The 22,103-nt window shown below is 47.2% G+C and overlaps 2 non-coding genes across 2 annotated transcripts; both read right to left on the bottom strand.

The window, feature by feature from the left end:
- Nucleotides 1-15,370: 15,370 nt before the first annotated feature.
- Nucleotides 15,371-15,453, bottom strand: LOC115619313. The gene has a single exon (XR_003994968.1). It is a non-coding gene; the product is annotated as a small nucleolar RNA SNORD45 (small nucleolar RNA).
- A 2,201-nt stretch (nucleotides 15,454-17,654) lies between these two features.
- Nucleotides 17,655-17,737, bottom strand: LOC115619311. The gene has a single exon (XR_003994966.1). It is a non-coding gene; the product is annotated as a small nucleolar RNA SNORD45 (small nucleolar RNA).
- Nucleotides 17,738-22,103: the final 4,366 nt, after the last annotated feature.

Below are 22,103 nucleotides of genomic sequence, written 5' to 3'. Positions count from 1 at the left end.
CCCTGCGGAATGGAGGGATGTGGACAGGAGGAAGGAAGGGCAACTCAAGGGAAGTGACCACACTATGGAGTATCACAGACTGGGTCACAAAGGGCCCCGCTGTGACCTCAGCCAAGGGTGGGAGGGGCAGGGCATCCAGTGCAAGGTGGACCTGTAGGTGTAATAGTACCTGTACCAGGAGCCATCCTGCTCTCAGTAGTCTTCAGCTGTGTTTGTACTCATCCTTTCTGTGGTGTGGTTCCTCCATTTGTCAAGGTCCCTCAGTGTGTAATGGGGTCACTTGCTGTATGTATCTGCTGCTGCACGCATGAAGGAAAATGTACTTGTAGCTGTGACACATTGTGCTTCACAAGTGAATGGTTCAGAGAAGTCGTTGTGGGGATAACTAAAAGGGCTTTTTTAATGACCAATGGTAATTAATGAATGACTGAATTAAAATCAAATGGGTGATTAAGGAATAATTGAATTTTAGTTCAACAGTGATTTCACAATGATTTCAAGATGATTTAAATGTCAATTTAGACAATGAGGTAAATTATAATTTAGAGGATGATGTAAATAATAATTTAGACAATGATTTAGACAATCAGTTTGCTTTCCAGTACTTAAAGGGATGACTACAAGAAAGCTGAAGAGGGATTCTTTACCAGGGTATGTAGTGACAGGACAAGGGGAATGGCTTTAAAGTGGCAGAAGGGAGATTTAGATTAAAGGAAGTTCTTTATTGTGAGGGTGGTGAGACACTGGCAGAGGTTGCCCAGAGAAGCTGTGGCTGCCCCATCCCTGGCAGTGTTCAAGGCCAGGTTGGACGGGGCTTGGAGCAATCTGGTCTAGTGGAAGGTGTCCCTGCCCGTGGCAGGGGGTTGGAACTGGATGAGCTTTAAGGTCCCTTCCAACCCAAAACATTCTATGATTCTGTGATTCTATGAAAAGTGGCTGCTCCATGAGGAAAGAGGAGCAGAAGCCGATCAAGGTAATGACACAGGCAGTGGCGGTGGCCTCACCAAGGATGCAGTCCCAAATATCCTAGGGAAGCTGGTAGGACAGACCCAGATAGACCTTCAAGTAAAAAGCCAAATCAAATCAATGGCCACACCTTGAATCCTGCGTTAAGTTCTGGGCCCCTCACGACAAGAGAGACATTGAGGTGCTGGAGAGGGTCTAGAGAAGGGCAATGGAGCTGGTGAAGGGCCTGGAGCACAAGTCTGATTGTTACCGCAAAAGTCAGTCAGAGAAACTCTGAATATTCAAATATTCAAATCTATAATGATAAAGGGAATCTTTATCGTGACAGGACCATCGCTGCCCACAGCTTGTCTTAAAGGTGCAATCACAGTTTCCCCTCATTTTTCCCTAGTTCAACCTGCTGCAGGGCAACATCCTTCAGCCCCCCTCTAACATCTCCCTTTCCAGTGCCCGTGCTTGTGCTTGATTCTCATTGTCAGCACCTTCAGCCCCGTTATTCACAATACCCCTTCTCCGGGGGCCTACCATCAAATCCAAATCCTCCTCTGCATTCCTCAGGTGTTTAGTGCATAACTGTCCTATGCTGCACAAAGAGCAACAGTGATTAAGCAAATTTTACTATCTTTCTCCAAGGACAATACCAACAAGTCCTGGGGTGCAAGATTAAAACTACAATCCTTTTGCCATTCAAAATGATTTCTCAAAGTGAAAAACATGTCTGCATAAGCTACTTCATCCCACTTTCCTTCTTGTCTCAAGAATAACATCGATTGTAACAAAGTATTATAATTAATTGTGCTGTTCACAGGCCACTTTTCCCCAAAATCCAGTTTGTACAACAACCACCACTGATTACAGTATTTTACCAGAGTCTCCCGAGTGACCGAGACACCCAGGGGTTCACTGATTTGTTTCCAATGTTGCAAAATGCAACCCAGAGGGGACCTTTTCAGGACTCCCCCTTTGGAGGCAGTGGTACCCATGATCCTGACTTCCACCCATATACCAGAGTCCGGACAACCAGAACCAGAAACAGACTACCTTTACCCACTGCGCAGGGCGTCCCCTGCAACTAATGTGGTAAGGGACCAGAAAAAATGCCTTTTTAAAGAAATAAAATCAAGGGTCTTACTGAGGTCCCAAGTCGGTCTGGGGATCTGTGGTTCCTTTCAGGGAAATTCCCCAATGCCGGTGTGAAGGTCCCAGAGACTCCCTGGATCCGCGGGAAACACGGCAGAGGGTCCCTGTTCGGGTGCCAAATTGTTACCATAAAAGTCGGTTGGAGAAACTCTCTAAGGCTCAATTTGGAGTTTTAGAAAGCAGGCATTCTTTATTGCAGTGCTGGGCCCACATGTGAATTATTTCGCAAAGGTGAGCGCACCTGTTACTTGCTGGCAGCAGCTATATATTTAGCATACTCATGCATATTTACAGAATTTTTAATTATTTACATATTCATTATATTTCTGGGAACTAATTATAATGTTTACATCCTAACTATGCATGCACTTTCTTGCTGAGTGGGGGTCTCTGATGGTCACCTACAGTCTTCCTCACTGTGTTTACTGAATGACCTCAGTGCTTGCACACGCTCGCAAGGTCCTAGTGCTGAGTTAGCAGTTGGTATGTCCTTGCTTCTGTTCTGTTCCAGTCTCGCTCCATGCTGGGCGCCACTCTGCTATCTTGAAGGCTAGCATCCTTGGTCTTATTTACTGTCTCCTTAGTTGTTATCAGTCCCATGATGTTCCTTCCCCCATCAGCCAAACATTCCTTTCTCTCTATGTGTTAGCGAGTTAGAACAGTTTGCTGTATTCTACTATGTTAAAGACATGCACACTACTGTTAGTTTAAACCTATGATTTAAGCCTATAGGTTCCATGTCAAGACTCAATAGCGCAGCCAGCCAGGGCCAGCTCCCCCTGCCCCAGCCCCAAACATGACACCCCTGGGGAAAAACAACCTCAGCTGCAGACTGAGAATCCACATGTGGCAGGGAAACAGCTGAGACCACAACTACGGACACAGAGAGCTGGGGAGCAGGCAGCCGCTCTGCACCTCTGCTGAAGGGAACACTTCAGACCCAGGGACAGACACACGACCCACTTGGAGGGAAGACCTAAATGGAAAACCAGGGGATTAGCAGCTGTAGAAGCAAGGTGTGGGTTGGAAACCCACAGGAATTATAACTAATTCAGCCTACCGGCCAGAGCTCTTTAAAAAAACAAGAACAAATTCATGAAAACAATTTAAAACTCAAAACTGGAGCAACAAGAAAAAGGTAAAATCTTATTACTATTAACGACTGTACAACAAACTTTGCTCCTATATAACTGTCATTGTTTAAAGGGGACAGAATATAAAACTAGAAAGGGGAAAGGAAAACAATAACCAATAGTGATGCACAATACAATGTCTCACCACCCGCTGAGCGATACCCAGCCTGACCCAAGCAGCGATCAGTCCCTTCCGGGTGACTCCCCCCAGTTTCCATCCCAAGCATGACATGCTGTGGTATGGAATATCCCTTTGGCTAGTTTAGGTCAGCTGTCCTGTCTCTGCTTCCTCCTGGCTTCTTCTGCCCCTCCTCACTGGCAGAGCATGAGAAACTGAGAAGTCCTTGATCAGGGTAAATGCTACTAAGCAAGAACTAAAACATCTGTGTGTTATCAGCATTGTTCCCAGACTAAAGCCAAACACAGCACTGTGCCAGCTACTAGGAAGAGAATTAACTCTGTTCCAGACAAAACCAGGACAGTGCTTCTGTTTTGTGTGTTATTTATTAGATAGCAAAGTTACACAGTGCTGAAGGATTAGTCAGATATAAATATGCTGTGATGTTATTTGTATTCTGAAGTTGTTTTGAAGAGAACTGATGAATTGTTTGCACTGTCATAATTGAGGAATATTGACTTAAGAGAGGCCAAGGCTGAGATATATGCAAATCAGGTTGTTGTGGTTTGAGCCCAGCTGGTAACTCAGAACCATGCAGCCGCTCTCTCACTCCCCCCCTTCTTCATCCCCCCGCTCCCGGAGGGATGGGGAGGAGAATCAGAAGAATGTAACTCCCACGGGTTGAGATAAGAGCAGTCCAGTAACTAAAGTACCATACAAAACTACTGCTGCTACCACCAATAATACTAATGATAAGGAAAATAAGAAGGGGAGAGGATACAATCGCTCACCACCCGCCGACTGATACCCAGCCCCACCCAAGCAGTGATCTGGATCTTCCGGGTAACTCCCCCTGGTTTATATACTGGGCATGACGTGCTGTGGTATGGAATACCTCTTTGGCTAGGTTGGGTCAGGTGTCCTGTCTCTGCTTCCTCCCAGCTTCCCCTCCTCCCTGGCAGAGCATGAGACTGAGAAAATCCTTGGTCAGAGTAAACATTACTTAGCAACAACTAAAAACATCGGTGTTATCAGCATTGTTCCCAGGCTGAAAGTCAAAAACACAGCACTGCACCAGCTACTAAGAAGGAGAAAAATGACTGCTATAGCTGAACCCAAGACACAGGTGGATGGCATTTGATAGCCACGTAACATATGCCAACCCCCTGGCAATAATGAGCTGGACAGACAATGGAGGCACTAACTGGGGATGGATTGGCCAACCAACACCATGAAGTGGAAGAGACTCTCACTTCTTCCCTCCATGCCTGCATCTCAGCTGTGGAGAAACTGTCCCAGCACTTGTCCCAGCATTTAAAGGATGTCTTCCTCTTTCATACCAACCAATATCTCAGCTATTAAGAGTCAGTTGTTTTCTGCTCAAGGGAGAGCATACCAGTGGCACACAGCACGTGCCATGTGTGGTTCTACCTGCGTGACCAGGAGGAGGACATGAGGAAGGGGGATGGTGAACCTACCTGGAGACTAGAAGCTCGAGTACAGGAGCTGCCAGAAACAACAGACAAAAGGAATCCATCCAGGAAAATGATGGCTCCAGGGCCCGTGGGCAGAGTAGAAGGGCTGATCCCACTTTCGACAGACAAAGTATAGAAGTACTTTTGTACTTTATGATGCAGCAGTACATATGACAGGTGCCAGGAGCCACTCTGATGTCCCAGTGGGTCTCTATGACGAGCCAAGAGCATCCCTAAGGCCCCTGGCAGCCGACACCACAACCTCCCCTGCCCAATCGCTGCCTGCCCTCATCCTTGCCATGCTCTGTGACCGAGAGCTGCAGCAGCCAAGCAGCTCATCCACACCCAGTGTGATGGCCAAGGCTGAGAAAGGTGAAGCGTTGCTGCTCCTCCTGGGGAGGTTTTGCAGGGGGCCTCTGTCAGCAAAGCCCCTCTGCAGCTCTTCTGCTCTTGCTGTAGGCTTTGTAGCCACCTCCAGCATGGACGGAGCCTGGGTGGGCACCTGGAGACATCATTGCCCACATGGCCCCATCATGGCCCAGTTCACCAGCCTGGGACCCAAGTACTCAATCTCTGGGACAACAGGAAAAACCACCATCGCAAGGGGGGGTGTCTCATCCACTGCCTCCAGGGGACAAGCAGGCACAGCTCCATTCTCCTTTGCTCCAAGCCTCCATGCTCTCAGCTGCAGCAAGGACACTGGCCTGCCAGAGGAAGGCTCAGGCTACTCACGGGAAAGCCCCAGGAAAGAACTTCCTGATGCTGCTGAGCACAGGAGTGGCCTTAGCAGTACCTTAAGCCCCGAGTGCGCAGGAGGATGCTTGTTCTGTCTCTGCTACAACCTTGTTACTCCCACCTCATCCTTCTCTTCCGCCTGTGTCTTGTTCTCTTCTCCTCCTCCTTCACTGATCCTCCTTCATCTTCTCTTCCTATTCTTATCCTCCTCCTGCTTTTTCATCTTATCTTCTTCACTTTCTTCTTCTCCTCTGTAACAGAATTAAAGCTACCATTTCTTTCCCATCAGGGCACCTGGAAAGCAAACATACCATTGGATTGGCCCAGTGGTATCCTTCTTGGAGGAGAAAATCAGAGGAAGGGAATTTCTTGAGGCCAGCAACTCCAACTACTCCACTGAAAAAACAGCTTTAAACATGCAGCTGCAGGCAGGTGTCCTCTCACTGGCTTTTCTTCCCAGGTTACCTGGCTCACAATCCTACCAAACACAAAGCCCCTGCATGCACATTTGAAAGGGCCAAGCCTCCCATCGCAGAGAGCTGCTCTCCGGGTCCTCGGTACTACGTCCTGCCCTCCATCACCAGAAACAGGAAGTATGTGGCTCCAGTACAACACATCTGCAGACTTCCCAAGATAAAGCTAGAGGTCACCCCCAGACCAATTGAGTTCCATTCCTCCAGCCCTTCAGCCAGGCAAAACAAGCACACCTTCCTGTTGCCATGTGCCACTGGGGTACAAAACCATCAGCTCACACCCTGACTGGGCTTCAGAGGTTTCCAGACAGAAAATGAACAAGGCTGAGCACCTCCTCCTGACCTTTCCTCTTTGCCTTGAGGAAAAGCCCCCAGCTTCACTGCTTTTCTCCACTTCCCCTCTTCCCTAGGTGACTACTCCACCGACGAGGCCAAGAAACAGCTCTCCCAACATGCACTGGCACAGTCCATGGCCTTCCAGCACAAGGGCATCAAAACTGACCAACCTCCAGGTAAGGGAACCCGGCCAAATCCACACACTTGCACCTGTGTGTCCTCCAGGGAAAATCTGCAGGACTGCTTGTTCAACGGGCCTAGGGAAAAGCCTGCATAGCAGGACAAGCTTGATGTCCCAGAGCACCAACTTCTCTCATCCCACACAAGAACTGGCAACTCAGACTTGGAGCTGCCAACACACATCACGTGTGACAGAAGATGCAGGTACTGGGTGGAGGGACAAAACATCCCTCCTGCTCCTCACAGCAGGCTCCACAGGCTGCTTCTCTTCCCCCAGGCCCTGCTCCTCTCCCCGCAGGACTCACACACGCTCTCTTCCCATTGCCCTTCCAGGTCCTGGCACCTACACTCTGCCCAGGCTGGTGGGACCCAACACAGCCCTCATCCACACCAATCCGTGCTGTTCCATGCGGGGAAAGAGTGAGCACGATGGCTTTGCTGAAGACCTCTCCAAGGTGAAGTTACGCTTCTCTGCTCTCTCACATCAGCAACTGAAGCTCAGCTGCTCTCCTCAGGGCAGAAGGGCTCCAACACCTGCTGCAGCCCCTCTGAACTCACACTTCCCTGCAGCAGCGACAACATCCAAGAAGCCACAGGTCCCCTGGCTCTCCCGCTGTTAACTGCAGGCAAGGGGAGGCTCTGCCCACACCTGCAATCCCTCGCTTTCCAACAGTAACAGTTTTGGTGGGGCAAAGCTCATCAGCACTAATGGGAATCTCACCCCTCCTCTGGGAAATCTGCCTCTCTGCAGAGCAACAGGAGGTTCCCTTGTTCAAATCGCTCCATGCCTCTCACACCACTTCTCTGGCCAGCAGCTTAACTACCACAGCCTGCATGGGCACCCAGCAAGGACCAACCCCTGCCTTTGTACCCAGCAACCTCCCTGCCTCTCTTACAGACACCAGGTCCTGCTGCATTCCCCAAAGTGGAACTGGACGTCTACAAAAAAAGGGCTCCCATGTACACGATGGAACCAAAATCAGCCTTGGAGGAGACAAAACAGCAAAGGCAGGGCCGGCAGACTACTACCCAGGAAAGGTAAGGCAGCCTGCCCGCCTCTCCTCCTCTGCTTTGCAACTACCAGCCCTTGAGCATCTCCACCTCCTGACAGGGCTTCTGAGAACAAGCAACCACCTTATTGCAGTGACCAGCTGGAGGACAGCAGGCCTGCTCCCCTGCCTTGGCCCAAAGCTGAGCAGAGGGAGGCCAGAGAACATGTCTTTGCCTCTCCAGCTATTCATTGTTGACATGTGCTCACACATCACAAGCTGTTCAGAAGGCATAATCAGACCCTGTATCAGACCTTTCTCATGCACTGGGGATCAGCTGGCAGAGCAGGGGCACCCAGCAACATCTGGCTGGAGCTAGAAGGGCTCTGGACTTGGAACCAATTCCAGTGCCAGCTCAGCTCCAGCCATGAGCTTGCCCTGCCACATGGAGTGGGCATGTCACTCCAGTTTGCATCAAAGACAAGATCTTTCCTTTGAGAGGCCTTCTAAAACCCCTTGAGGGATGTATTTTACCTGCCCCTTAGCTCTGTCTCTCTTTTTACCTTTGTAACCTTAAATCTTAAACTAACAATAGCGTGTGTGCCTTTAACATAGTAGAATAGGCCAAACTGTTCTAATTTACTAACACGTAGAGAGAAAGGAATGTTCAGCTGATGGGGGAAGGAACAGAAAAGCAGTCACTGGCTTTCCCCAAGCAGGCTGTTAAAATATCAGGCTGTGCTTTTAGAACAAGAGGATGCAGAACTGAAAGTAACTAACCTTTCGAACCCAGCAGTGGTTTTGACAACCGATCCAGAAGCAAAAGAGTTGACTCACAACTGTTTACAGACTATTGAGCAGGTGTATTCGAGTCATACTGACCTGCAAGATACATCCCTGAAGGATGTGGACTACGAACTGTTTGTGGATGGCAGCAGCTTTATGAAAATGGAAACCAGAAAGCAGGATATGCTGTAGTAACCAAACATAAGATACTGGAGGCTAAAGCCCTGCATTCCACCCCCCTCAACACATCAGCACAGCAAGCCAAGCTGATGGTGCTACTGAGAGTTCTGGAATTGTCAGAAAGTCAAAATTTGCTTTTAAGGCACATCAATTTGATAACACTCCAGTGTTATCACGTTGCTAACAAAGCAGCTGAAGAAGCTATGGGTGGGGATCTTTTATTAATATTGCCTCATAAGTATCAGTGCTTGGATAATGAAGTTGCAAGTTATCAAACAGAGGATGAGAAATTATCTATCTAGTCTATTAGGAGCCAAGAAGAATGATGAAGGATGGTGGGTTACACCAAACAGGCAAGTAATAATTGCCCAGCCTCTTATGAGAAGAAAAACACCAGGCAACTCATGGGAGAACAGAATCAATGACTGAGGCTTTAAAGCTCCAAGTTCTGAGTATGCAAATGGCTGGAATTATAAAAGTGTTATAAAGAAGTGTGAACCCCACCTGGAACAACAAAGGCAATTGTCCAGGAGACTATTGGCAAGTGGACTTTACAGAATTGCCACAGCACAATGGGCTCAGGTATATGCATATATTGGTACTAATAGATATGTTTTCCGGTTGGCCGGAGGCTTTCCCTTGTTGCACCAATATGGCTCGTGAAGTAGTAAAACATTTATTGAATCAGATAATACCCTGATATGGTGTACCAGTAGGCTTGTCCTCAGACAGAGGTCTGCATTTGTTGCAGAAGTGGTTAGGAAGGTGGGAGAGTGTTTGGGAATCAAGTGGGATCTGCATACCCTATATAGACCTCAGGCTAGTAGGAAAGTGAAATGTATGAATCAGACACTCAAGTTAAAATTAAAATATGTCAAGAAACTTGTTTAACTTGGTTACAAGCCCTACCAATTGCTTTGTTAAGGATACAAATATAGCCAGGAAGGAATCATGTGAGTCCATATGAACTGATGTATGGGCAGCCTTACCAAACGCCTTTTGTTCCTGGTGATATGTCTTTGCAGGGAAAACAGGAGCTCAGACAATACCTGCTGGCACTGGGTAAAACTCTTAGCTCTGGTAATACCTTGGTAAGACATTACCCAGACTGTAGCTGGACAATGCAACTCCAGATTAAGGGACCCCAAACTGTCTATTGGAATGCTCCAGAATGGAAATGGTGGTATTGATTGTGTAATAATACTGCTAGAAAGGCCCTTTCCCCCAGGATGGACTGGAACATGTGCATTGGGTGTTGTATTACCAGGTGCTATACAGGCATTACAGATTGAGGTATCCAACTTATCTCAGGTAGTATTGCAAAACCGTATGGCCCTTGATCTGCTATTAGCTTCCCAAGGAGGTGTTTGTACAGTTATAAAATCAAGCTGCTGCACATACATAGACCAGAGTGGCAGAATATCCACAGATCTGGCAGAAATCTGGAAGCAGACAAAGATCTTACATCAGGCTGTTAGAGATGATACTAACTGGGGATTTGAAGAATTATGGCATGGACTTACTTCTTGGCTACCAAATTGGATATTGTTAAAAATCTTGTTTGTGATCATTATAGTGATAATTTGTGTCTGTATCCTTGCATGTATCATGATTCAATTTTCTAGTTGCCGGTCACGATGGTGTATTAGAATCAAATATGGGTACAGGGTATAGAATGAGACTTACAGGATATATGTATATCCTATAAGTCTCAAAGGGGGGAAATGTAGGCTTAAATTTTAAACAATAGTGTGTGTGCCTTTAACATAGTAGAATAGGCCAAACTGCTCTAACTTACTAACATGTAGAGAAAGGAATGTTTGGCTGATGGGGGAAGATGGGGGAAGGAACATCATGGGACTGATAACAACTAAGGAGACAGTAAATAAGACCAAGGATGCTAGCCTTCAAGATAGCAGAGTGGCACCCAGCATGGAGCAAGACTGGAACAGAACAGAAGCAAGGACATACCAACTGCTAACTCGGCACTAGGACCTTGCAAGCGTGCGCAAACAGTGAGGTCATTCAGTAAACACAGTGAGAAAGACTATCCACGACCACCAAAGACCCCCACTCAGCAAGAAAGTGTATGTGTAATTAGGATGCAAATATTACAATTAGTTCCTGGAAAATCTGAATATGCATGAGTATGCTAAATATATAGCCGCTGTCAGCAAGTATTGGGTGCGCTCATCTTTGCAAAATGATTTGCATGTGCGCCCAGCTATGCAATAAAGAATGCCTGCTTTCTAAAACTCCAAATTGAGTCTTAGAGAGTTTCTCCAACCAACTTTTATGGTAACACCTTCCTCCTCAAAAAGGGGAGAAATACCAGTCAGTAAAGCAGCAGGCCATTAGCAATGTCCTGATAACACCAGAGGTTTCTATCAAGCGTGCCACTGGGGCAGGGGGACTTGACCTAAAGGTGCCCAGGCATGCACACAGCAACACACAGCAAAGGGCAAATGCACATACAGCAACTCGTTATGCCAGATGCCTGCACTGCAGACAAGTCTTCTGGAGAACAAGGCACTATGGTCACATTGTTTTCTTCCCTTTTCCCCTTCCAGGTGATGCTGATCAAGCCCCAGGCACCTGCTCCTTCTTTTGGACTTCAACATTCCCTCTACATGGCTCCTCTACTACCTCTGATATGAGTCTAATAAAAAACACTCCCCAAGACCTGGTCTGTTCCCTTCAGCTGTGGGAAGAGGGGGTGTGCATGGCTGAGGATGATCGGCTCTCTCCATTCCATGTCTGTGCCTCAGCCAAAACCCTGCAAGGTGAGGACAAGGGGAGAACACTGAGAGGAACAGCGTGAGCAAAGCTCTGACAGCATTGTGTCACTTGACTGGAGCTAAACACTGCCCCATGAATGCAGCTCAGCCCTTCCCTACATGCTCTCGCCCAGGGCTGGGTGTCCTGCAGGAACAGGCTTGCCCCCAAGGACACAGCCCATCTCAGCACCCCCCTTTGCAGTGCACATGGGTGGCTTCTCTGAAGGGTGTAGCCAGAAACACAGATGCTCTGCATGACCATTGCCATGGGTTAAATACCACAGGCAAGTCCCCAAAACACTGATGAGTTAACATAGTTAAGGAGAAAGAATCAGGAATTCCAGTCTGAAAAGACAAGAATCACAGAATCTTAGAATCATAGGATCATTTAGGTTGGAATAGACCTTTAAGATCATCCAGTCCTACTGTAAACTTAACACTGCCAAGTCCACCACTAAGCCATGTCCCTTACTGCCACATCTACATGTCTTTTAAATCCCTCCAGGGATGGTGACTCAACCGCTCCCCTGGGCAGCCTGTTCCCATGCTTGACAACCCCCTTAACATGAAGACATGTTTCCTAATATCCAGTCTAAACCTCCTGTGGTGCAACTTGAGGCCATTTCTTCTTGTCCTATCTCTTGTTACTTGGGAGAAGAGACCAGCCTCCTCCTGGCTCCATCCTCCTTTCAGGTAGTTGTAGAGAGTGATAAGGTCCCCCCTGAGCCTTCTCTTCTCCAGACTAAACACCCCCAGTTCCCTCAGCCGTTCCTCATAGGACTTGTTCTCTAGACCCTTCATCTGCTCTGTTGTCCTTCTTTGAACATGCTCCAGCACATCTATGTCTGTCCTGCATCTTCTCATGTCTATCAGGAGTGCAAAGAATAGATCATCTTCCAAAGTAACAGAAAGCTGCATCGGTTGTTAATGCATCTGTGGAGAGAGGAGAAGACAGGGGCAGCTGGAATAAAAATAGCTCAAATTTCCTCCTGACCTTTGACAAATAAGCAGCCAAGTTTTCTATAGCAGTTGCACTGAGGTCTTGTAAGAATTTTAGTTTTATCTGACCAGTGCCCTTGACAGACATGATCTTAACTTGCTGCTTTACTTGGACAATCTTGATTATTTCCACTTGGAAGTGGACAGAACAGAGCAGCTAAACCACAATGTGCTCTCAACCCCAGGGGAAATCCATACCCCAGCCTCTTAAAATGTTACCACAAAATCTCCTTCTCATTCATCGAGACAAATGCCAAAGAGATGAATTATTCAGTGGGTAGGCTGGCACAGGACAGACACTGTGGTGTAGGGATTCTTAATAGTAATTTCTGAGTCATTTAGATCAGGCAAAAGCACCAGGAGTTGAAGACTAGTTAACCCGCAGTGGTCTCTAGAGGCTTGCAAATTCGGTTTGAGGTTTTTTAATAGTATTTTTTTTAGAGATTTTCTAAGGGTCTCGTGAGAAACGAATTTTGTGGTAGGTGTTTTGGGAACCAGAATTCTATAAGGAACAGCCACTGACTTCAGTGTGGGATGTCGCAGTACACGTGCAATGTGAAGTGTCCCGTGCTCCCCAAGCAAGCCTTCTAAAGCAACTCTGCCCTATTCCTCCCCTCCAATTAAAATGCAACTCTGCAAAACACTCACTTTTAGTGTCAAATTAGTTTTACTTGGCCATTACTGTTGCTTTTGTATAAAAGTATGTCACACAATGGAATTACAGAATGGTGATGTTTAACTAATATATTACAACAGTAAAAAGCTTGGGAAAAGACCCTAAGATCAGGCAGAGCACTACTGTTTGCTTTACAAACAAAGCCCCACACAAACCCACAGAGCAGTGAAGCTGCTTTCTGCAGCCTGGATGCGGCCTTTAGGACTATTCTGCATCCAGCCTGTGGTTTGAGCCTCCCTATTCCTCTTGCCCTCAGGGCAAGCCACAGACCAAATGGCAGAAACAGGTTAACCCTCATCACTCCTGTTGCTGGCAATCCCACATACAACTACCACCAGGCTTGTTTACAATGTGCCATAGAATGCACAGGCATTGATAAATCCCTCTCTTTTCCCTGGGAAACAGCATTGGCAGTGCTTCTGGCCACATCTCAGGCGGTCACCAGGAAAGTACAAATTCCAGGAAGCTCCAGGATCAACTGCAGCCTGTTCATCATCACCTTCTGAGAAAAACACCCCAAAAGACAACAACAAACCACAAAACCAAAGGCAGCCAAAAGAGTTGCCTTTAGGGCATTGTAAGTGGTATGTGAACAGGCACAACTCATCTACCCCTGCTAGGAAAGGAAAGCTGCAAACACAAATAGAAAGTATAACCCCAGCAGAAAACATACCATTGCTTTTTCTCCTTAAAAAGCAAATCTGAACACAAGTGTTAACTGTGATCAAAGGAAGAGGTGACAGGACCCTTCAACCAGGGGCAGGCACTTGGCAAACATGGCAGGAACATCAATGGGCATCACTGATGGGTCTGTCACCAGCACACCCCAGCAGGATACAGGGGATGGCAGCACCATGAGGGAGCAGGAAGGGGGAACACCCTCGCCATGGCCTAGAGCACTGTGATACCACCTCCCTTGTCAGAATCATCACACAAGCCACCAAGCCACTGTCTGGAAGTGCCCCAGCCTTTTGGGTGCTGTTTTTCACCACGGTTTGCATGAGAAGACAAGTAAAAGAGAGAGTAGATAATAAGAAATTTAATCTACAATGGAGACAGCTATGGGGAACAAGTAAGATTAAGTCCTTTTTCTCAGGGGAAAAGTGCACACCAAATAAATAATTGCTGAACAGGCCAGGCAAAAAAAGCAGATTTGAGGAACACAACCTAAGGACTACCACTATAAGGAACATTAAAAGCACAATGTTCCCAAATCTGACCAATTCTGGGGGACATGAATCCTAGTGTTTTGCCCATTACATTATTATTTTGTCATTAGGTGGTGAAATAGTTTCTGCCATTGGTATCCAACAGCACCTGGTTCCCAACCCTGCGATTCTCAAGATCATAAACTAAAGGTGGTTGTTTTAACAAACTCCCCTGTCATATGTACCTGGACATGCTGAGGGTCAACAGAAGATAAGGGTCCTGGACTGTACTGGCACTAATTCCACCACAATAGTGCCGATATGATCTGATGAATGCCAGAATTTCATCCGCCTTCACTTGGTGCAGCCGTCCCATGAGATCCATTGCTGTCCACCCCCAGGTAACATCCTCATCCTCAAATACCCCGACAGACTATGCCCCAGGGCAGGGCATTATTTGAGTCCTTCATAAGAAAAGCATCAAAATAGAGCAACAAAAAGGCTTTAGTCAGCATTCACGTTTGCAGTACATCAAATGTCTTCTTCCATCCCATTAACAACTTAGGATGTATGAACCACTCATAAATATGACCTGCATTACATGTGCATGCAGACACACAGGCACAAGTGTGTCTACAGCCCTACACATACTACATTTCTTCCTTCCCCTCTAGGTTCTAGTCGAGGGGTATCAAGCTCAATGTCAAATGATGCATACACAAGCAGTAAGGTCCCAATTCACTGCAGATCATCAGGTATTTCCTTGGCATCCAAACTAACACTCAAATCACCACAAGACTCAAAAATCACAACTCCAACATTTCATGAAACTTACTGTTAAGTGCAAAAGGTGCCATAACCTGAAATGGCACTAAGAAGGGAATTCTCATATCCATGTATCTCTCTAGAGAGACATATCTCATAGTGCTTACCTGTGCTATCCCGATGCAGTCCTTTACCCTGCATGGTTTCCACACAACAACAATCACAAGCAATAGTGCCTCCAGTTACTTGGAGACACTTGGACATCAGCAGTTACTGACGTTTTTCTCCTCCTGGAACTGGAATGCAATGGTTGGGGGCTACCTCGAGCAACCTACGCCTCTCAAACTGGTGCTGCTGGTTGCAGTGTTGCTCAACCCGAGTGGGCCCAGGGCAGTGCTGTGCCCACATTCAGGACAGCACCCGATCAAGGCAGCTTTGTGGAAATACAGCTACAGCCTCCCAGCAGCTAAAGGAGCAACAAGGAGCTCGCTTCCCAGGTCTCAGAGGAATTCTAGAGCTGAACTGACCATCTTCAGATCCAGGCTCAGCTAAGACACGTCAACACCTATCACAGACCCAGGGGAACTGACAAAGCAGCTCCTGTTTGTACACCATGGGGGACTGCAGGGCAGGAGAGAAGGGGCTCTGGAGCACGCACCCAAGCCCTGACTCTGCACAAGACAGCGAGGGGTGCTGCTCTTCACTAAAGCACAGCTGGGCTGAAATAAGTCGATGCTTACATAGAAACCTGTCCTTGTCCCAGATAAAGCTCTACAGGCCACAGGATACTCCAGAAGTACCAGCACATCTGGTTTTCTTGTCACATCCTTGCACAGTGTTGCGTCCTGTGGCACAGCAGGAGACTCTTGTCACTATTTCTCCTAGAACACAGGGGAGTAGGGAATGAAATAAGTATTATTTTTATCAACAAAAATACATTCAAATTACCATTGAATATATAGAACAAAACCAAAACCAACAGAAAACCCCAATCAGGTTTTACCATGAAGAACAACAATTAACTAAAAATTCCCTCCTGTGCTGTTTCTTTTCCCAGCCCATGGATAGTTTCCTCAATAACTGACAAGTGCACATGACACATCAAGTGATCTCTGTGTTTACTGCACATAAAGGCAAACAATTCCTTTTGGTTTATATCATAGTCAGATGTATCTCCAGATCAACTCAACTATGTAACAAGGAAACAGCCATGTAATTTTAAATGTTATCTGCAGTGTCCTACTAGGGACTGCAGAGCTGGGGACTCTCAGAAATATTGGGGACTTTTTCTCCCAAGAAATCCACCCACTGACAGAAAGGAAACACGCACTCTTCTCTGCGACACCAGGGACCACACTCCTTCAGCTGAGCTCTAATCCCTTTTCAGAAATCACACAAACCTACTGTGCATTCAGCAGACCAGTAGCTTTTATCAAAAACTAATCTCCCTGGAACACTTCAGTTGTAGAGGCACTAAATATTTATGCTACAGCTTAAAAATGCTGCCTTTCGGCATGCAGAAGTTTTCCATGGGCAGAAACAAAATGAGGATGAACAGCACTTAGCACATGACAAGCACAAGAACTTCTCATTTTTCTCATCCTCATCCCGTGAGGTGCCTTTCACAGCCTACACAGAGAAAGAGCCCAACTGATTGCCATGAGGTCACAAGCACAAAACATTCCTTATCTACTCTTGTAATCAGCAGATGGAAGCGCTGGCAGTTAAAGGGCCCAAAGGTTTTCTTTTTCACAAGCAGGACAATTTACTTTTCAGGCAAGGAGACCTGAAGTTGAGGATCTTTCAGAAGGGAATGAAATGCAGCTCTGCCCTTCACAAAACCTCCTCTTTCACAACAGGAGAGACATGTTCACATACAATACAGAAGCAAAGCGCCCATCCAAGGAAACTCAAGTTCATAGACTGACACATGTCAACCCAGTCACAACGTTTTGAAGATCTACATCATACATGAACAATATGATTAGACATGAACTGCACAGTGAGGAAAAATAAAGGTCTGCGTAGAGAATACAAGGATTTCTGAGCTAGCACTCACCTGAGCCAGTAAACCCCCATGACACAAAGTCCTGTGAACACAACAGTGCTCTTCGTGAGCCCCAACTGGCTTCACGTTTGTACCCCTAACTTGGGTCATCTGTAAAAACAGTCATTAAGAACTATAAAGAGCGTAATGGAAGAAACAGATGGAACTAAGGAATATTCTTGGGGCAACCTTGAAAAATGCCAATGACTTCAATTTGCCATCCCTAGAGTTAGCTGGAATCTTACAGTCACCAGCTAAAACTTAAGCCTTGCAGATATGCAGAATGGAATGTGCAGCCCCAGCAGAAAAGATCTCATTCCTTTTTCTCCTTCAAAAGCAAATCTGGACACAAGTCTGTTAATTGTGATCAAGGGAAGATATGACCATGACCCTTCGAGCATTCTGGAGAGGTGGGTGGTTCTAAACAGTTTGCCAATGAAGGACACGTGTGCTCATGCAGACTGGCTGGGGACCTTCACCACCACATCTCCACAGCAGCATTTGCTAACACTGCTCAGCTCTGGGCAGCCAGAGATGGATTCAGTCAACATGGAAGCATCTCCCAGCAACAGCCAGGATTAAGCTGAGAACTACACCTCCCCAGTGCCTGAATGGAAAAAACCTAAACCTGTGCTCCCTTTGCCTTACACTGGGCTAGAGCTTGTGACTGGAATTGGATTCCACAGTTTTGGAAAGCTCCAAGGTGGCAGCCTAAGGCAATCAGAGGTTCCTGGGTCTGAGTAATTCTAGAGCTAAAGTGGTAACAGACATCAGCTCCAGATCAGATAATACATGCCAACACTCATCACTGACCCAAGGCCACCTCCTCCTGTCCCACCCAAGGGTTTCAAACCCAACACACTTTCTTCCTAAAGCAGAACACAACCTTATTTACTTGTAGCACCATTAACACCTGCCCTGAGATGGGACTAGAGGTACATCACACAAGACACCAAGCCACTGTCTGGAAGCGCCCAAGTCTTCTGGGTGCTGTTTTTCACCACGGTTTGCACGAGAAGACAAATAAAAGAGAGACTAGATGGTGCGAAGTTTAATCTACAATTAAGACAGCTATGGGGAACCAGAAGACTGAAACCAAGTGCCTGTTCTCAGGGGAAAAGTGCACACCAAATAATTGCTGGACAGACCACTATAATTCTCAGAAAGAAACCACCCCAACACTGCACAGGACAGCAAGGAGTGTTGCTCTTCACTAAAGCACAGCTGGGCTGAAGTGAGTCAATGCTTACACAGAAACCTGTCCTTGTCCCAGACGAAACTCTACAGGCCACGTGTTTCTCCAGAAGCAACACACTGGGGCATCAGGTTTTCTCCTCATCACGTCCCTTCGCAGCGTCACCTCTGAGGAGCACCAACGACGAGTCAGTAGTGGTATCGGCCTGGGAGGTTCCATGCCCGGGGGCAATTCCGACCACTCCTCAGCAGCACGGGCCCGTCTGGACACAGACCTTCCTCCGTGCACGCTGAGCCCAAGGCACACTGCCACCTCGCTGCCGACCCGGCACAGCCCTCCCCAGGGAAAGGGCGCCGGGACCACGGCTCCCTCCACCCCGGTGTCCGGTCCCACCCTCCCGCCGCTCCCAGCGGCCGCAGCCTCCCCCCCCGCGAGAGCCACCCAGGCCCGCAGACGCCGGCGGCTCCAGGCCGGGCCTTCCCGTGTCCCTCCCTCCCTGCAGGACCCCGCGAGAGCTGCCCAGCGCTGAGGCTCAGGCCCGCCGCAGCCAAGGTCCCCGCCCGGCAGCAGGGGCTCCTCCCCAGAGCGGGGCGCAGCTCTGTGCAGAGGCCGCTCCTAGAGCTCAGACCCGCGACGAGGAGCGCGGGCAACGGCTGCGGCAGCAATCAGCCCCTTTGCTTCCGCGAGAACTGCAGCGGGGCCCTGCGGCAATTACCAGCGCTGGGCTTCGGCAGACGAGACCTGTGGCTCAGCTGAGGAGTTGTGGATGAGCGCAGGGCTGTGCCTGTGGCTGCTGGAGCCTGGCGCAGGTCGGCCCAGGGATGGTGCAGACGTTCAGCTGGGCAGCGAGCTCCTGGAGGAGGAGCCGCTGAGAACCTCGGGAGGGACTCCCCCGCCATAGAATCAACTGGGTTGGAAAAGACCTTTAAGATCAAGTCCAACCGTTGCCCAGCACTGCCAAGGCCACCACTAAAACATGTCACTAAGGGCCTCGTCTACACGGTTTGTGAACACTTCCAGGGATGGTGATTCCACCACTGCCCTGGGCAGCCTGTTCCAATGCCTGATCACCCTTTTGGGGAAGAAATTGTTTCTAATATCCAGTCTAAACCTCCCCTGACATAGCTTGAGGCCATTTCCTCTTGTCCTATCACTTGTTCCTTCGGAGAAGAGACCAGCCACCTCTTGGCTCCATCCTCCTTTCAGGTAGTTATAGAGAGCAATAAGGTCCCCCCGAGCCTTCTCTTCTCCAGACAAAATCCCCGCAGTTCCCTCAACTGTTCCTCATCATGTAGGCTTAAATTATAGGTTTAAACTAACAATAGTGTGTGTGACTTTAAACTAACATAGTAAAATACAGCAAACTGTTCCAACTTGCTAACACATAGGGAGTAAGGCTGATGGGGGAAGGAACATCACAGGACTGACAACAACTAAGGAGGCAGTAAATAAGACCAAGGATGCTAACCCTCAAGATAACAGAGACTGAAACAAAACAAAAGCAAGGACATACTGTAGGCTTAAATTGTAGGTTTAAACTAACAGTAGTGTGCATGTCTTTAACATAGTAGAATACAGCAAACTGTTCTAACTCGCTAACACATAGAGAGAAAGGAATGTTTGGCTGATGGGGGAAGGAACATCATGGGACTGATAACAACTAAGGAGACAGTAAATAAGACCAAGGATGCTAGCCTTCAAGATAGCAGAGTGGCGCCCAGCATGGAGCGAGACTGGAACAGAACAGAAGCAAGGACATACCAACTGCTAACTCAGCACTAGGACCTTGTGAGCGTGTGCAAGCACTGAGGTCATTCAGTAAACACAGTGAGGAAGACTGTAGGTGACCATCAGAGACCCCCACTCAGCAAGAAAGTGCATGCATAGTTAGGATGTAAACATTATAATTAGTTCCCAGAAATATAATGAATATGTAAATAATTAAAAATTCTGTAAATATGCATGAGTATGCTAAATATATAGCTGCTGCCAGCAAGTAACAGGTGCGCTCACCTTTGCGAAATAATTCACATGTGGGCCCAGCACTGCAATAAAGAATGCCTGCTTTCTAAAACTCCAAATTGAGCCTTAGAGAGTTTCTCCAACCGACTTTTATGGTAACAATTTGGCACCCGAACAGGGACCCTCTGCCGTGTTTCCCGCGGATCCAGGGAGTCTCTGGGACCTTCACACCGGCATTGGGGAATTTCCCTGAAAGGAACCACAGATCCCCAGACCGACTTGGGACCTCAGTAAGACCCTTGATTTTATTTCTTTAAAAAGGCATTTTTTCTGGTCCCTTACCACATTAGTTGCAGGGGACGCCCTGCGCAGTGGGTAAAGGTAGTCTGTTTCTGGTTCTGGTTGTCCGGACTCTGGTATATGGGTGGAAGTCAGGATCATGGGTACCACTGCCTCCAAAGGGGGAGTCCTGAAAAGGTCCCCTCTGGGTTGCATTTTGCAACATTGGAAACAAATCAGTGAACCCCTGGGTGTCTCGGTCACTCGGGAGACTCTGGTAAAATACTGTAATCAGTGGTGGTTGTTGTACAAACTGGATTTTGGGGAAAAGTGGCCTGTGAACAGCACAATTAATTATAATACTTTGTTACAATCGATGTTATTCTTGAGACAAGAAGGAAAGTGGGATGAAGTAGCTTATGCAGACATGTTTTTCACTTTGAGAAATCATTTTGAATGGCAAAAGGATTGTAGTTTTAATCTTGCACCCCAGGACTTGTTGGTATTGTCCTTGGAGAAAGATAGTAAAATTTGCTTAATCACTGTTGCTCTTTGTGCAGCATAGGACAGTTATGCACTAAACACCTGAGGAATGCAGAGGAGGATTTGGATTTGATGGTAGGCCCCCGGAGAAGGGGTATTGTGAATAACGGGGCTGAAGGTGCTGACAATGAGAATCAAGCACAAGCACGGGCACTGGAAAGGGAGATGTTAGAGGGGGGCTGAAGGATGTTGCCCTATAGCAGGTTGAACTAGGGAAAAATGAGGGGAAACTGTGATTGCACCTTTAAGACAAGCTGTGGGCAGCGATGGTCCTGTCACGATAAAGATTCCCTTTATCATTATAGATTAGAATATTTGGAAACAAGTGGCTCGTAATTATGCATCATGTTTTTGAGAGTGCTGACAGGGATATGATTATTCATACAGCTGGGACCGCAGTAGAGCAACAAATAATGGCAGGCACATTGGCAGGTATAGTGAATCTTCACGTACCCACTGCCAATCCTAACTGGGACCCTAACTGGGACCAGGATAGGCAGGCTTTGAAACAATATTAGAGGTGGATTTTATTCGGTATTAGGAATGCAGTCCCCATGGCAGTGAACTGGTCTAAGCTATATGAAATAAAGCAAGATATAAATGAATCACCTTCTGGATTCGTGGAAAGATGAAAAGAGGTGATGCATAAATATACTACTATTGATCCTGAATCAAAGGAAGGAAGGAGAGAATTAGGCCATTTAATAAAAGGTCAATCCACGGAAGATATAAGGAAAAAGGTTCAAAAGCTGAAGGGAGAGGACCAATATGATTTGGAAAAAATAATGAATGTGGCCTGGGAGACCTATCACAATCAGACCACCATTGCTCTGGCGCAAGTTCCCTGAAATGGTTCAAATGGTTGTGGAAAGGGGTTTGAGTCCCCAATTATTAATATATATATTATTAATATAATTATTAATATAATACAATATTGTGTATTGTGGGTTATAGAGCATCAGGTTTCAACTAGGAAGCTGTTATTGTATATGTGGGGGCATAAGATAAACTCCAGAGTAAAATTGGAATGTTTAGGGGAAAAAAAGAGAGAAAAATTGTTGGCTGTAGCTATCACCCAGGAAACCAGGAAAGGGGGTAGCGACCTGGGAGGATAGGGTTGGAAAAAGGATTACATGGACAGGTTTGTGAACAGACTCCACGGGTTGCACTGGAAGAGAGAATGCCCTCAGAATCAAAATAA

This window comes from Strigops habroptila, chromosome W (assembly GCF_004027225.2).
Source record: "Strigops habroptila isolate Jane chromosome W, bStrHab1.2.pri, whole genome shotgun sequence".
In the NCBI taxonomy this organism is placed as follows: Eukaryota; Metazoa; Chordata; class Aves; order Psittaciformes; family Psittacidae; genus Strigops; species Strigops habroptila.
This window is presented reverse-complemented; position numbering and strand designations above follow the sequence as displayed.